Genomic DNA, 13,252 nt, shown 5'->3' on the forward strand with positions numbered 1-13,252 from the left:
TTAATGCTCTTCTGTATTCCTAGTTTCAGTTAGCAGTGCCCCCAGTACACCTAGTAGTCAAGGCAGAAGTTTTGCAATCATCTGGACTTCTCCGTGGGGCCTCCCAACCGGTGGCCTCCCAGCAGCACAGGTGGTGAAAGAATTCACCCAAGGCAGAACAAAGGAGATAGAAGTTTATTGAGTACATTGCATGGGGGTGGCAGGCAGGATAGCGACGTAGAGACTGTTTGCCATAAGGCAGTGGGGGTTTGTAGTTAAGGGGGAAGGTGAACGAGGTGTGGGAAGTGTGAAATTTGTCTTTTTTTGGTACCTGTGTCCAGGTGTAAGTAACCCATTGGTCAGCTAGGGCTTATGGATATTTTCAGGTGAGTTGCCTAATGGGCCTATTTGTGTTCAGCCAAGAGGTAGGCGATCACTATGGACCCTTCTACCTTATTCAGGTTTCTGTTGTTCAAGTTGGCGGCCTAAAAGCAGCCTCTACATTCTCCATTTCTCTTTCATCAACTATTTTAAAATTGTCACTGTATTTTTTCTTTTTTTTTAAATACCTTTAAAAAAATTTTTTTTAGAGCATATGCGTGCACCCACGGGAGCCGGGGAAGGGGCAGAGGGAGAGGGGGAGAGAGAATCTCAAACAGACTGCCTGCTGAGCGCAGAGCATGACTTGGGTCTCCTGACTCGGGTCTCCTGACTCAGGCTCTGTTTCACGACCTGAGCTGAGACCAAGAGTCCCACGCTCAACTGATTGAGCTGCCCAGGTGCCCTGTCACTGTGTCTTTTGAATACATCATCTTTTTTTTTTAATTTATATTTTTAAAATATTTTGTTTATTTGAGAGAGAGAGTGAGCGAGTGAGCGAGAGAACACGAGCGGGGGGCAGGGAAGGCAGAGGGAGAGGGAGAAGCAGACACCCCACTGAGCAAGAACTCCAGGATCATGACCTGAGCCGAAGGCAGATGCTTTTTTTTTTTTTTTTTTAAAGATTTTATTTATTTATTTGACAGAGAGAGAGAGACAGCGAGAGAGGGAACACAAACAGGGGGAGTGGGAGAGGGAGAAGCAGGCTTCCCGCGGCGGAACAGGGAGCCCGATGTGGGGCTCAATCCCAGGACCCTGGGATCATGACCTGAGCCGAAGGCAGATGCTTAATGACTGAGCCACCCAGGCGCCCCTGGATACATCTTCTAAATGTCTTAAATCTGTCCTCCTTTCTCTGTTCTGTTGCTTCTTTAGTTGAGATTTTCATCCTTTTGTGCCTGGCCTCTATCAGTCCAGTAGCATTTTGATTAGTGTTTCTGCCCTAACCTTCTTTCTGCCTCCATGGTGATTTTTCTGAAACAACACTGATAAGTATTCGCCTAAAAGGCTTCTCTTGATTTACTATTGTCTCTGGCAGAGGACTTCAAAGTTCTAGTACTGTATGTAGTTGAATCCTTTCTTTAAATATAGGGAAACATACCTGTGGCTTGGTATACAAGGTTTTTATGATTTAGTCCTAGCCTCATTTCTTGCCATTCCTGGACCTGTGCCCTGATTTCAGAGAAGCAGAATGACTTGAATTCTACAAATAGTCTTTTTTTTTTTGCCTATTTTAGCACAAACTTTGCCTAGAATGCCTTTACCTTGTCTATTCAGTATTCTGTTATTGTCTTAAAAATATTAACCTTAATCCTCCTGAGTGATAGTCTCTTTTGTATGTTAGTGGGATGACTCCTGGCAGAGTCCCTAGATAACTTTCTGGATGGGGCCTGGTCACCAGAAGGATAAGCCATGATTAGAAGGTTAGAACTTTCTTTCTTTCTTTTTTTTTTTTTAAGTAAGCTCTTCGTTCAAAGTGGGGCTTGAACCCACAACCCCAAGATCAAGAGCCATGTGTTTTACCATCCAGGTGCTCCTAGTAGGTTAGAACTTTCAGCTCCCTTCTCCTACCTCTTACTGCTGGGGAAGGGAGAGAGGCTGGAGATTGAGTTCGGTTATCAATGGTCAGTGATTTAGTGAATCATGCCTACATAATGAAACCCTCATAAAAACCCCTTAAAGAACTGGGTTTGGGGAACTTTTGGATTGGTGAACACACAGATGTGCTTGGAGGATGGTGCACCCTAAGAGGGCATGGAAGCCCTTTGTGCTTCCCCCCCACTCCCCAATACTTTGTTCTATTCATCTCTTCCATTTGGCTGTTCCTGAGTTAAGTATCCTTTATAATAAACCAGCAATGGTAAGTGATGTGAAATGTTGGGGTTCAGGAGCAAACAGTCAAGAAAGAATTCTTGAGATGTCTTCAGTGCAAAAAGGGCAGTTGTATTAAGGCACTGGGAAAGGACCTGTGGGCAGAAAGAGCTGCACTTGGGTTGTAAGAAGCTGCCGATTATATACTTTCAAGTTTGGAGGAGGTTAGGGATAGTGTAAGTCCCTAAGGAATTTGGAAACAAGGTTTCCAGGACCTTGAGGAGTCATTTACTACTGCCTAGTAAAACCTTAGTCATGAGACCCTTCGGATGTATATCAGTGGGCCATATGTTTGGAGGATGATTGCTAACATATATTTTGGCAGGGGTGGGGGGAGTAGGGGGGTGGGGGTGGGTAGAGATAAAAGAAGTTTCCAAAGGGATTTTTACAGAATCGTGGAGGTTGGGCTAATGTCAAGCTAAGGTTGTCTTTTGCCTTTAGCAAAGTATTCATGTTGTGGCGGTTGAGTTCCTGGAGGAAGGTCACTCTGCCTATCTCGAGTACTTATCAATGGGCTGTAAATTATAAGGAAGTTTAATTTTCTTTTCTATATTTTGCCTTTGTTCCCCACATCAGTAAGTAAGTGTTTTCCTGAGTTCTGTGAGTCCTTCTAGGAAATTATCAAACCTGAGGAGGAGTTGGTGGGAACCCCCAAAGTTTTAGCCAAGTTGGACATAATAGCAGGTGGCCTGGGGACCTGGGACGTGTGACAGGTGTCTGAAGTTAAGTCTGTGGGACCAACCCTTTAAACCTGTGGAGTCTAATGTTAACTCTGGGTTGTTAGTGTTAGAATGGATTGTAGCGACACCCAGATGGTGCCAGAGAATTGGTGTTGGAAGATGCCACATATTTGGTGTCAGGGTCACTTAGCCCCAGTTTATAAATGGAAACAAACCATTTATAATGTTTTATAATGTTTTCCCACAACTCAGCATTAAGTTAGTATGTGGGAAAGCTGTAATTCAAAAGTCCTGTTAACCATAATTTTGTTTTATTTTTTTAATTGTAATTTCCTTGAAGGAAAAAACCTATCTTTCCTTTTTTTTTTTTTTTTTTTTTTTTATTTATTTGAGAGAGAGAATGAGAGAGAGAGAAAGAGCACAAGACAGGGGAGCGGGAGAGGGAGAAGCAGACTCCCCGCTGAGCGGGGAGCCCGACGCGGGACTCGATCCTGGGACTCCAGGATCATGACCTGAGCCGAAAGCAGTCACTCAACCAACTGAGCCACCCAGGCACCCCTATCTTTCCTTTTAACATACTAAATTTTAATTTATTTTAAATTTAAAATTTTTTTATCAGTTATGTGTTCAGATCCCTCTCTTTTTTAAAGATTTATTTATTTACTTTAGAGAGAGCGAGCAAGCACGAGCAGGAGGGGTGGAGGGAGAGGGAGAGAGAATCTCAAGCAGACTCCGCACTGAGCCCGGAACCCAACGTTGTGCTGGATCTTACAAACCTGAGATCACCACCCCAGCCGAAACCAAGAGTCTGACACTCAACCAACTCCACCACCTAGGCACCCCTCAGATTTCTTGACCTTAATTGAATGCTTTCATCAATTAATTGCCTTGATGGATTGCTTATAATTTTTACTGTTATTTGTTTGGTCAAAGTATTGTTACTCTTCTAAAGTTAGCAGGACAGAGAGCTGACTGAGGAAGTTTAAGATCTTGAGCTTGATTTTAAGTTCCTTCTATGTTTTAAATAGGACACAAATATCTCTAAATAAAAATAACTTCCTCCTATCCCATTTGGAATATATCCCAGACTTTTTCATGCCTTGGAAGTTGCTGCTGTCTAGTTATCATTACTATTTGTTTTTTCTCTTTAACATAAGTGACCCTCCCAGGAATAGTTTAATCACCAGATGTTTGGCTAGCAGCATTCTCCTTATTCTGGTTTTGCAGTTTTTCTGAAATAGGCTGAAAGGTAATCATGCCATTCCTTCCCTTGTTCTAAGCTGATTTTACTCAATTGCTCTTGAAACTTACTTTGGTAAGTGATTTGGAATCATAATGAAAAGAGAGAGGGGAGGGTGTATGTATTTTATACTGGTCCCAACTTAGGAATTGACGATTTTGAAGCTCATTTTCAGTTTGAGAGGTTCTGAGTTCTTAGAAATGAAATTGTGGGGTTTGGAAGCTACAAGGGACCTCAGAGATCATCCAGCAGAGGAGCTTTATTTTTTTTTAACTGAGGAAATGAAAGTTGTCAAGGTCAACTATAAGTCTGATACTTTGCCTTGGTGAGAAAAACCCAGGCTTTAGAATCTCTTTGATGTAATCTCCAGTCTGCAGTCACATCAGTTACAAGGACCACGAATCTGGATACATAATAAAGAAGATCAATTTGTGACAGCATTGACACTGTTTAGCCTGGAAGCCGCCTTCGTGAATTTTCCAAATTATTGGCAGTGTTTGAAAACACTTGATGTCTTCAGGTCCAGTAAACTCAACCATGTACTTTTATACTCTTCAATTAGTAGATTTTTCAAACTTCCAAAAAATAACAATAAATATCCTTTTTCAAATATAATTTTATGTAGAACCAGTATACAAAACAGATATAAGTGGTATTTAATTAGAATACAATTTTAAGTATAATTTTGATTTATTGGAAAATTAGTGAAAACTCAAATTTGTGAAATAGACCTATTTCCCTTCTTTCTCTAGCTTAAAAAAATTGAATGGATGTACCACAGTTCATTTATACAGGCCCCTATTGATGCATACTTAAAGGTTGTTTCCATTTTGCTTTTACAAACAATACTTCTGTGAATTATGTATGCTTATCTGTGTGTGTGTGTTTCTGATGATCAATTTCTAGAAATTTAATTGCTGTGACATTAGAATACGTTTGTTTTTAGTTTTGAAAGATATTATCAAATTAGCCTCCAAAAATTATATTAATATACATTCCCACCAGCAGTGTATGAATAAGCATAATTTCCTCATGCTCTCATCGACATGGCATGTTAATTTTGTTTTTTGCTAATCTGAGAAATTGAATCTCACTGTAGTTTTTTAAAAATTATATTTACTTATTAAAGTAATGTCTACACCCAACATGGGGCTTGAACTCACGACCCTGAGATCAAGAATCCCGTGCTCTACCCACTGAGCCAGCTACGCACCCTGAATCTCAGTGTAGTTTTAATCTTCAGTTTTCATTATATGTAAAGTTGAGTAACGTTTTATATGTTTAAGAGCCAACCCCGGGGCGCCTGGGTGGCTCAGTTGGTTAAGCGGCTGCCTTCGGCTCAGGTCATGATCCTGGAGTCCCTGGATCGAGTCCCGCATCGGGCTCCCTGCTCGGCAGGGAGCCTGCTTCTCCCTCTGACCCTCCCCTCTCTCATGTGCTCTCTCTCTCTCATTCTCTCTGTCTCAAATAAATAAATAAAATCTTTAAAAAAAAAAAAAAAAGAGCCAACCCCGAATCTCAGTGTAGTTTTAATCTTCAGTTTTTATTATATGTAAAGTCGAGTAACATTTTATGTAAGAGCCATTTGTGTTTCCTTTACTGTGAACTATTTGTTCATAGCACTTTAGCACTTTGCCCATTTTATTTATTTATTTATTTTTAAAGATTTATTTATTTTAGATAAAGTGCCTAAGAGTGAGCAGAGAGAGGGGCCGAGGGAGAGGGAGAGAAATCCTCAAGCAGACTTCCGCTGAGCACGGATCCTGAGTTAGGGCCTGATCCCAGCACCCCCAGGATCCTGAGATCATGACCTGAGCTGAAATCAAGAGTCAGATGCTTAACCAAAGGAGCCACCCAGCTGTCTCCCACTTTGCCCATTTTAAAAATTGGGTTTCTTCCTATCTTATTAAGCAGTAGGAATCTTTTATGTGTTAGGATGAACTCTTTGTGATATAAGTTACAAATTCTTTTCCTCAGTTTTTTATTTTTCTTTTCCCTTTGGTTTTTGTCTGTTTCATTTTTATATATATCTAAATGCAAACTTAACATGGCTAAAGCAGAATCCTGGATTTCCCCCCTTCTCCCTTCCTTTAATCTGCTTTTCTAGTTTTCCTCAATCAAGAAACAACCTCCAACTACTCATAGCCCAAACTCCAAATCAAGAAGTTATCCTTGATTTCTCTCTCTCTCTCTCTTTTTTTTTTTTTTTGAGATTTATTCCCTTTTGGGTGTAGGCACTGTGGGGTGGTACAGAGTACAGAGATTTGGAATAAGGCTTTGCAATTTTTTTAAGTAAACTACCCTCAATGTGAGGCTCAAATTCATGACCCCAACATCAAGAGTCACATGCTCTTCCCATTGAGCCAGCCATGCGCCAATCCTTGTTTTCTCTTATAGTTCCCATCTCTAATCCATCCTGAATTGTATTGGTTTCCCCTCCAAATATATTTCTTAATTTATTCATTTTCTTTATATTCACCAACTAAGTCCATCCTGCCCTAATTCTTCACCTGGGTGTCTGCTGTGGCTTTCCACTTGTTATGCCCCCAAACTGGCATCTTCTCTTCCCTGTAATGAGCCATCCACTTCTCTGTAGCTTATATGATTTTTTTCCAAACACATATCATCTGATTGTCATACCACCCCCTGAACCCACCCCTCCCATTGTTCAAACCCTCCTGTGTCTCCTTGTGTCTTATGATAAAGATAATTGTAACTATGTAAAATAACCTAATCTATTTATCCAGTCTCACCTGGTACTAGGTTATTAACTACCCCACCCCTGCTACCTTTGAGTCTCTTGTCTCTGTCATGTTCCCTTCTGACTTGGGACTTTCACATAAATTGTTCTCTCCTGGAGCATTCCTCCTCCTCCATAAGTTTATGTCTAATTGTCCTACAGATCTTAGCTTACTGGACACTCTCTCTGGAAAAGCCAACCTTCCCTAATTAGGTGGCAACCCTCTTACAAGCCCTTGTAGCACCTTATATCTCTTTTCCATAGGACTTATATTTGCAATTTTATGCTTATTCTGTGATTCTTTGATAAACTCCATGAAGTAAGGAGTCTTGTCTGTTTCCTTTACTGATAAGTTCCTACTGTCTATTCCAGTGCCTAGCATATGGTTAGCTCTCAAGACATTTATTGAATGATTGTTTAATTAAAAGTTCACAAGTGCAGTGTTGTTTACAGAATGTATCATTTTACCCTTTCTGAAAAATGTGACTACTTTTGCTCTAGGCCAGTCTTTTTCATCTTTTCTGTAGGACTTGCCCAATACCACTAAGGTTCCGCAGTCTCATCTCCGAAGTCTTAAAGCATTTCAGGGATGAAATGTATCTAGGCCACTGGTCTTGATTTCATTTAAATCCTGTGAGTGTTCTTCAACAGTCTTGGACTTCAGTTCTTTCTATCTTTTTTCAGGTGAATGTTAGTTTTTTTTGTTGTTGTTGTTGTTGTTTTTGAGTAGAGGACAATAACTTAGATCCATTTTCTGATCCACATCAACTCAGCAATATCTAGGTGTGGTCCCCAACTTTTGTAAGTTTATTTTAAAATCAGTTATTTGGAATTTGGAGGTCAGAACAAATTATCCCATGGAAACCAAGATAAAGTTGATACTTATATATTCATGCAAGTACCTTCAAAACCTTTTTAACCAATAGTGTGTCTTTTTTTTTTTTTTTTAAAGATTTTATTTATTTATCTGACAGAGAGAGACACAGCGAGAGAGGGAACACAAGCAGGGGGAGTGGGAGAGGGAGAAGCAGGCTTCCTGCCGAGCAGGGAGCCCCACGCGGGGCTCGATCCCAGGACCCTGGGATCATGACCTGAGCTGAAGGCAGATGCTTAACGACTGAGCCACCCAGGTGCCCCCAATAGTGTGTCTTAAATAGTACAATATTGGGGTACCTGGTTGGCTCAATTGAAAGAGCATGCAACTCTTGTTCTCAGGGTCATGAGTTTGAGCCCCACATGGGGTGTAGAGATTACTTAAGTAAAAACAAAAAAAAAGTACAATATTAATTTGAACCCTGAATTTCTCTGATCTGAGTTGAGCTCTTTTTTTCAATCTGAATCATGAGGCCCTAGGAGTCTCAGAAAACTAAAGAGTTCTCTAGGATTGGCAGTGCTTAGGTGAAATATCAAGTAGCTGGGTAGAAGGAGATCCATTGAGTTGTTACTGAATTTCCTACCTTGTGGATGGATTGTAGACAGTGGGGAGGTAAAGCTACGTTTGGAAGTTTGAAATGTTTATGTATTAAACTGTGTGTATGTTACTCATGATAGTCAAATATCAGTTGGATTTAATAATGGGAATTGATTTATAGAGAATGGATTGATAAATCACTTTTTCTACTATTGGTAGAATAAAGAAAAATTATTAATTATGGGTGATGTGGTCTCATCTAGGAGGAAAACTAGTGCATTTTCTCACTTATATGCAACACGGAGAAATTCTCCAAGGAGAGTAATTAGGATTTTTTGTTTTTTTACAAGGCTGTGCTTTCCATAGACATGGTTTCTTTCTATACATGGATCATGAGTTTTAAGATGCTTTCAAACCATTTAAACTTTCTTATAACAAGTTTTGTCATGTACCAAATTCATTCCTGTGCCGTTTTCAGTGACAAAATGGTTCTCTCATTTGTATGTATAAAAACAATGCCAGAGACAAGAACAAAACTCATGATTCAACTGATTTTGGTACTCTCTTTGGGAAGAAGAAAAGACCCGTTGAGATGAAGATTATAATTTCAGCACAAACGAAACATTCAAGGCCCAGGCAACTCTTAAATTCAATACTAATAATACATGAAATAAATTATAAGCCTTCCATTTCTGTCAGTTCTTGTAGGTACTTGCTTGCCAATACAGAGACAAGTTTGCTTAATTCTAGGTGTATTTCTTAGTGCAGAACACATCCACTTTAAAGTTTATTCTGTTATTTGTTTACAAAGTTAATACTAAAAAAACTCAAGGTTTTTAAAAGATTCTTAGAATTTTCATGTTGGAAGGGATCTTAGAGGACATCTAGTTTAGTGCATGACTTTCCTACCATGGCCAGGCCAAACTGCATCCAGCGGCCTCTTCCTGCCCCCTGCTGGTCCCCTTCTTGTCTGCTATGCTTCAGATCACAGGTCTTCTTTGTTCCTTGAAATTGTCAAACTCTGTGGGTCTTTGTACTTCTGGAACGCTCTTCACCCGTCCCTGTTCCTGTGGCTTGTTTCTTTACATTAAACAGATTTTGCTCAAATCTCAACTCCTCAGACAGGCCTTTCCCAGGCCACCCTATCTAAAAGAGGGTCGTCTCTTCACCCCCCCCACCCCCCCCACCCCCCGTTACCGAAAGACTGTTTTCTTTCCTTTGTAATACTTGTCAGTGCCTGGAATGATCATGTTTGTTTGTTTACTGTCTCTCTCCCCTTATTAGGCTCCATGAGAGCAAGGGCCTTGTCTGTGTTGTTCACTGCTGTATCCTGAAGCGTCTAAAGTGGTCTGGCCCACTGCAGCTATGTGACAGATATTTATAAGAATGCATGAGTAAGATGGGCGCCTGGGTGGCTCAGTTGGTTAAGCGACTGCCTTCGGCTCAGGTCATGATCCTGGAGTCCCTGGATCGAGTCCCGCATCGGGCTCCCTGCTCCGCAGGGAGTCTGCTTCTCCCTCTGACCCTCCTCCCTCTCATGCTCTCTGTCTCTCATTCTCTCTGTCTCAAATAAATAAATAAAATCTTTAAAAAAAAAAAAGAAAAAAAAAAAGAATGCATGAGTAAGAGATTTATAAGAATGCATGAGTAACCATTGATGGTTCATTGATGTCCAGTCACTACTGAGCTGACATCTGTCTCCTTTTCACTTATACCTCTGATCTTAGTTCTTCCCCCTAAAGTAATTCAAGTCATCTGCTCTATTCCCTCTTTTTCAAAGAGTCTTCAGACATTTAGATGTCCGCCATCTCTCATCAAAGTCAAACTTGCCTAGTTTTCTTACCAGCTCCTTATCTGGTATAGTTTTAGAGTGTGGTCATCATCCAGGTTATCCATCACTGAGAGTTTTGGTCACTCAGATAACATGAAACTGTAATTCAAGTCTGTCCAAGGGCTGATTTATTTCTGGTTTCCTTTATCCTGGGAGTGTAGCTCTGAGGTTTCTGCTTTAAGTGAGTGGTGGCTTATCAAACTTCCTCCTTTGGCACTCTTGCCTTTGACTTTTGCTTCTGGGTTTTAAAGGTTTTAAGAGCTTTTTTCTCCCATTTTTTTTCTGGATCTTCAAGTGCCTGAGAGCTGAAACCATTTTGGGTGGTTCGGATTATATCTCTGGGTCCAATTCTTTTGCCTTGATTTCAACCAGCTAATTCTTTACAATCTTGTCTTTGGGGTTTTTAGGCTGTTTTAAAATATTTCCTCCAGTATTTGTATTTGTCCTCAAAGGGATTTCATCCAAGTTATTTAGTTAGTTGAAGCTAAAGTATCTGAGTTTTTAGGTCTTAAAAATTACTCAGTGTTATTCATATAAAATTGTAGTGAAATCTAATTTGGGATGCAGTTTTTTTCTCATTATGAATACTGGTAGTTAAAAGACTGCTCTTGACACCTATATTATGTATTTACCTCACGTTTGAATTCTGATTCCCAGTTTGCATTACTCAATTTTCATTTCCATATAGAGAATAGGTGGGACCAAATGTTCTTTATATATACTTAGGTACATAACTTTTGGGGGGCTGGGTCTTCTTAGTGGGAATGATTTAATTTTTATCTCAAGGTTCCTTTGAAATGAGCCATGCCATTATTGGCAGAGTGGGATATTTAAATACTTCCTGGGTGTTCTTCCAAATCAGCTATAGAAAATAAAAGAATAATTCATTTTCAGAAGCACTCTGAGCATCTTTTACCTGTAATGTGACTGACTTAGATCTTTGTATGGCTGGCTCCTTCTTGTTACTGATATGTTTCAACTCAAATACCACTTTTTTAGAGAGGTCTCTGAGAAATTTTGCCTTTATGAATGATGTTTATTGTATGAGTTTGTCAGATACTTTATCATGCTATAAACATTTAAAAGCATTTAATTATGGACATGCTGCTCTTTAGAAAGCTTGTATCAGTTTGTATTTCTACCATCAGCATGTGAAAAGGCACACTTTAAGTCAGTACTTTTCCATACCACATGGGTACTCTTATTTTTAAAAAGTTTCAAATTTCATAGGCAGCAAAGAATTTATTGGTTTTGATTTATTTTTTCCTTTTAAACCAATATTTTGTGTTGGTACAGCTGTTATTTTTCATAAAGATGGGATAGGTTTTTTTGAAACAAAATAACTTATTTTTAAATAATTTCAGATTTAGAGAAAAGTTGCATAGATAGTACGAAGAATTTCCTGTTTCATAGACCCTTGACCCAAATTCCCCAAATGTTAACATTTTAATCATTCTTTGTCTCTTCCTCCATACACATGTACTTATTATTTTTTTCCTGAATGGTTTAAGTTGCAGACTTTATCTCTAAAAATGTTGGTGTTCGTTCTTTTTTTGTTAATTTTTTTTTTTAAAGATTTTATTTATTTATTTGAGACAGATAGAATGAGAGACAGAGAGCATGAGAGGGAGGAGGGTCAGAGGGAGAAGCAGACTCCCTGCGGAGCAGGGAGCCCGATGCGGGACTCGATCCAGGGACTCCAGGATCATGACCTGAGCCGAAGGCAGTCGCTTAACCAACTGAGCCGCCCAGGCGCCCTTTTTGTTAAATTTTTTTATTAGACTGTCTTATTCTAGAGATTCTGGGCTGCACCTTATTAATTCATAATTGAACTATTATTGACATGAAACATACTAGTTTCAAGTGTACAACATAGTGATTCGATATTTGTATATATTGTGCAATGATCACAGTAAGTCTAGTTAACATTCATCACTACACAGTTACCAATTTTTATTCCTTGTGATGAGAACTTGAAAGATCTACTCTCTTAACAACTTTCAAATATATAATATTAACCACAGTCACATGTGGTACATCACTCAATAATTTTAGTAAAAAAAATATTTTTTCTTGTCCTGGTTTAATCCAGTCCAGGATCATACATTATATTTAGTTATTACATCTCCTAATCTTCTTTTGTGGAACAGTTACTTGGTTCCCTGTCCTTTATAACTTAGACTTTTTTTTTTTTTTTAAAGATTTTATTTATTTATTTGAGAGACAGAGTGAGAGAGAGAAAGAGCACAAGAGGGGGGAGCGGGAGAGGGAGAAGCAGACTCCCCGCTGAGCAGGTAGCCCGATGCGGGACTCGATCCTGGAACTCCAGAATCATGACCTGAGCCGAAGGCAGTCGCTTAACCAACTGAGCCACCCAGGTGCCCTAACTTAGACATTTTTAAAGAATACGGGACAGTTACTTAGTAGAATGTCCTTCAGTTTGGGCTTGTCTGTTTTACCTTTTTGGAAGGAATGCCACAGAAGTGACATTGTGTTGTATCCTATCAGAAGGCATATGATGTTGACTTGTTCTATTATTGACAATGTTAACTTTGATCACTTAATTAAGGTGGTGTCTGGCAGGATTCTTCACTATGAAATTACTATTTTTCCCCTTTTAATTAGTGGCTATTTTGTAGTGGAACTACTTTGAGACTAGATAATATCCTGTTTTCCATCAAACCTTAAACCACTAGTTTCAGCATATGTTGATGATACTTGCCTGAAATAATTATTACCAGGGTGGTTGCCAAATGGTGATTTTCTAATTCCATCACTACATTTATTATTTGGAATTATACTCTCAGAAAGAGCTTTTCCTTCTCCCCTCATTTATTTATGTAAGGACTGGTGTGTTTTTATTTTATTCTATGGTTTATAATCTACTATTTTCATTTATTTTGTTTAGTTGTTTCTCATTTGACCAGAAGAGATTCCTGTGTCCTTCAGACATGCTCCTGTCATTCTTTGAGCATTACCAGCCTTTCTGGCACCACAAAAGTATATGCTGGGCTCATATTGTACTTTTCCTTGCTCTTGCCTGGGAATCAGCCATTTCTCTGAGGAAGCTGTTTCCTTTTATTGGTGCACTGGCTGTCCTGGTGGGATGTTGGAGTGTCAT

At 39.4% G+C, this 13,252-nt stretch overlaps 1 protein-coding gene across 4 annotated transcripts in view; it reads left to right on the forward strand.

Moving 5' to 3' along the window:
• The window catches only part of CDKL5 (cyclin dependent kinase like 5), a 210,902-nt gene that overhangs the window by 63,565 nt on the left and 134,085 nt on the right, over positions 1 to 13,252 (forward strand). The gene's annotated exons all lie outside the window — the stretch shown is intronic.

The sequence above is a fragment of the Mirounga angustirostris genome, unplaced genomic scaffold (genome assembly GCF_029215605.1).
Source record: "Mirounga angustirostris isolate CCGP_5_RB_7025 unplaced genomic scaffold, mMirAng1.0.hap1 SCAF_11, whole genome shotgun sequence".
Lineage (NCBI taxonomy): Eukaryota > Metazoa > Chordata > Mammalia > Carnivora > Phocidae > Mirounga > Mirounga angustirostris.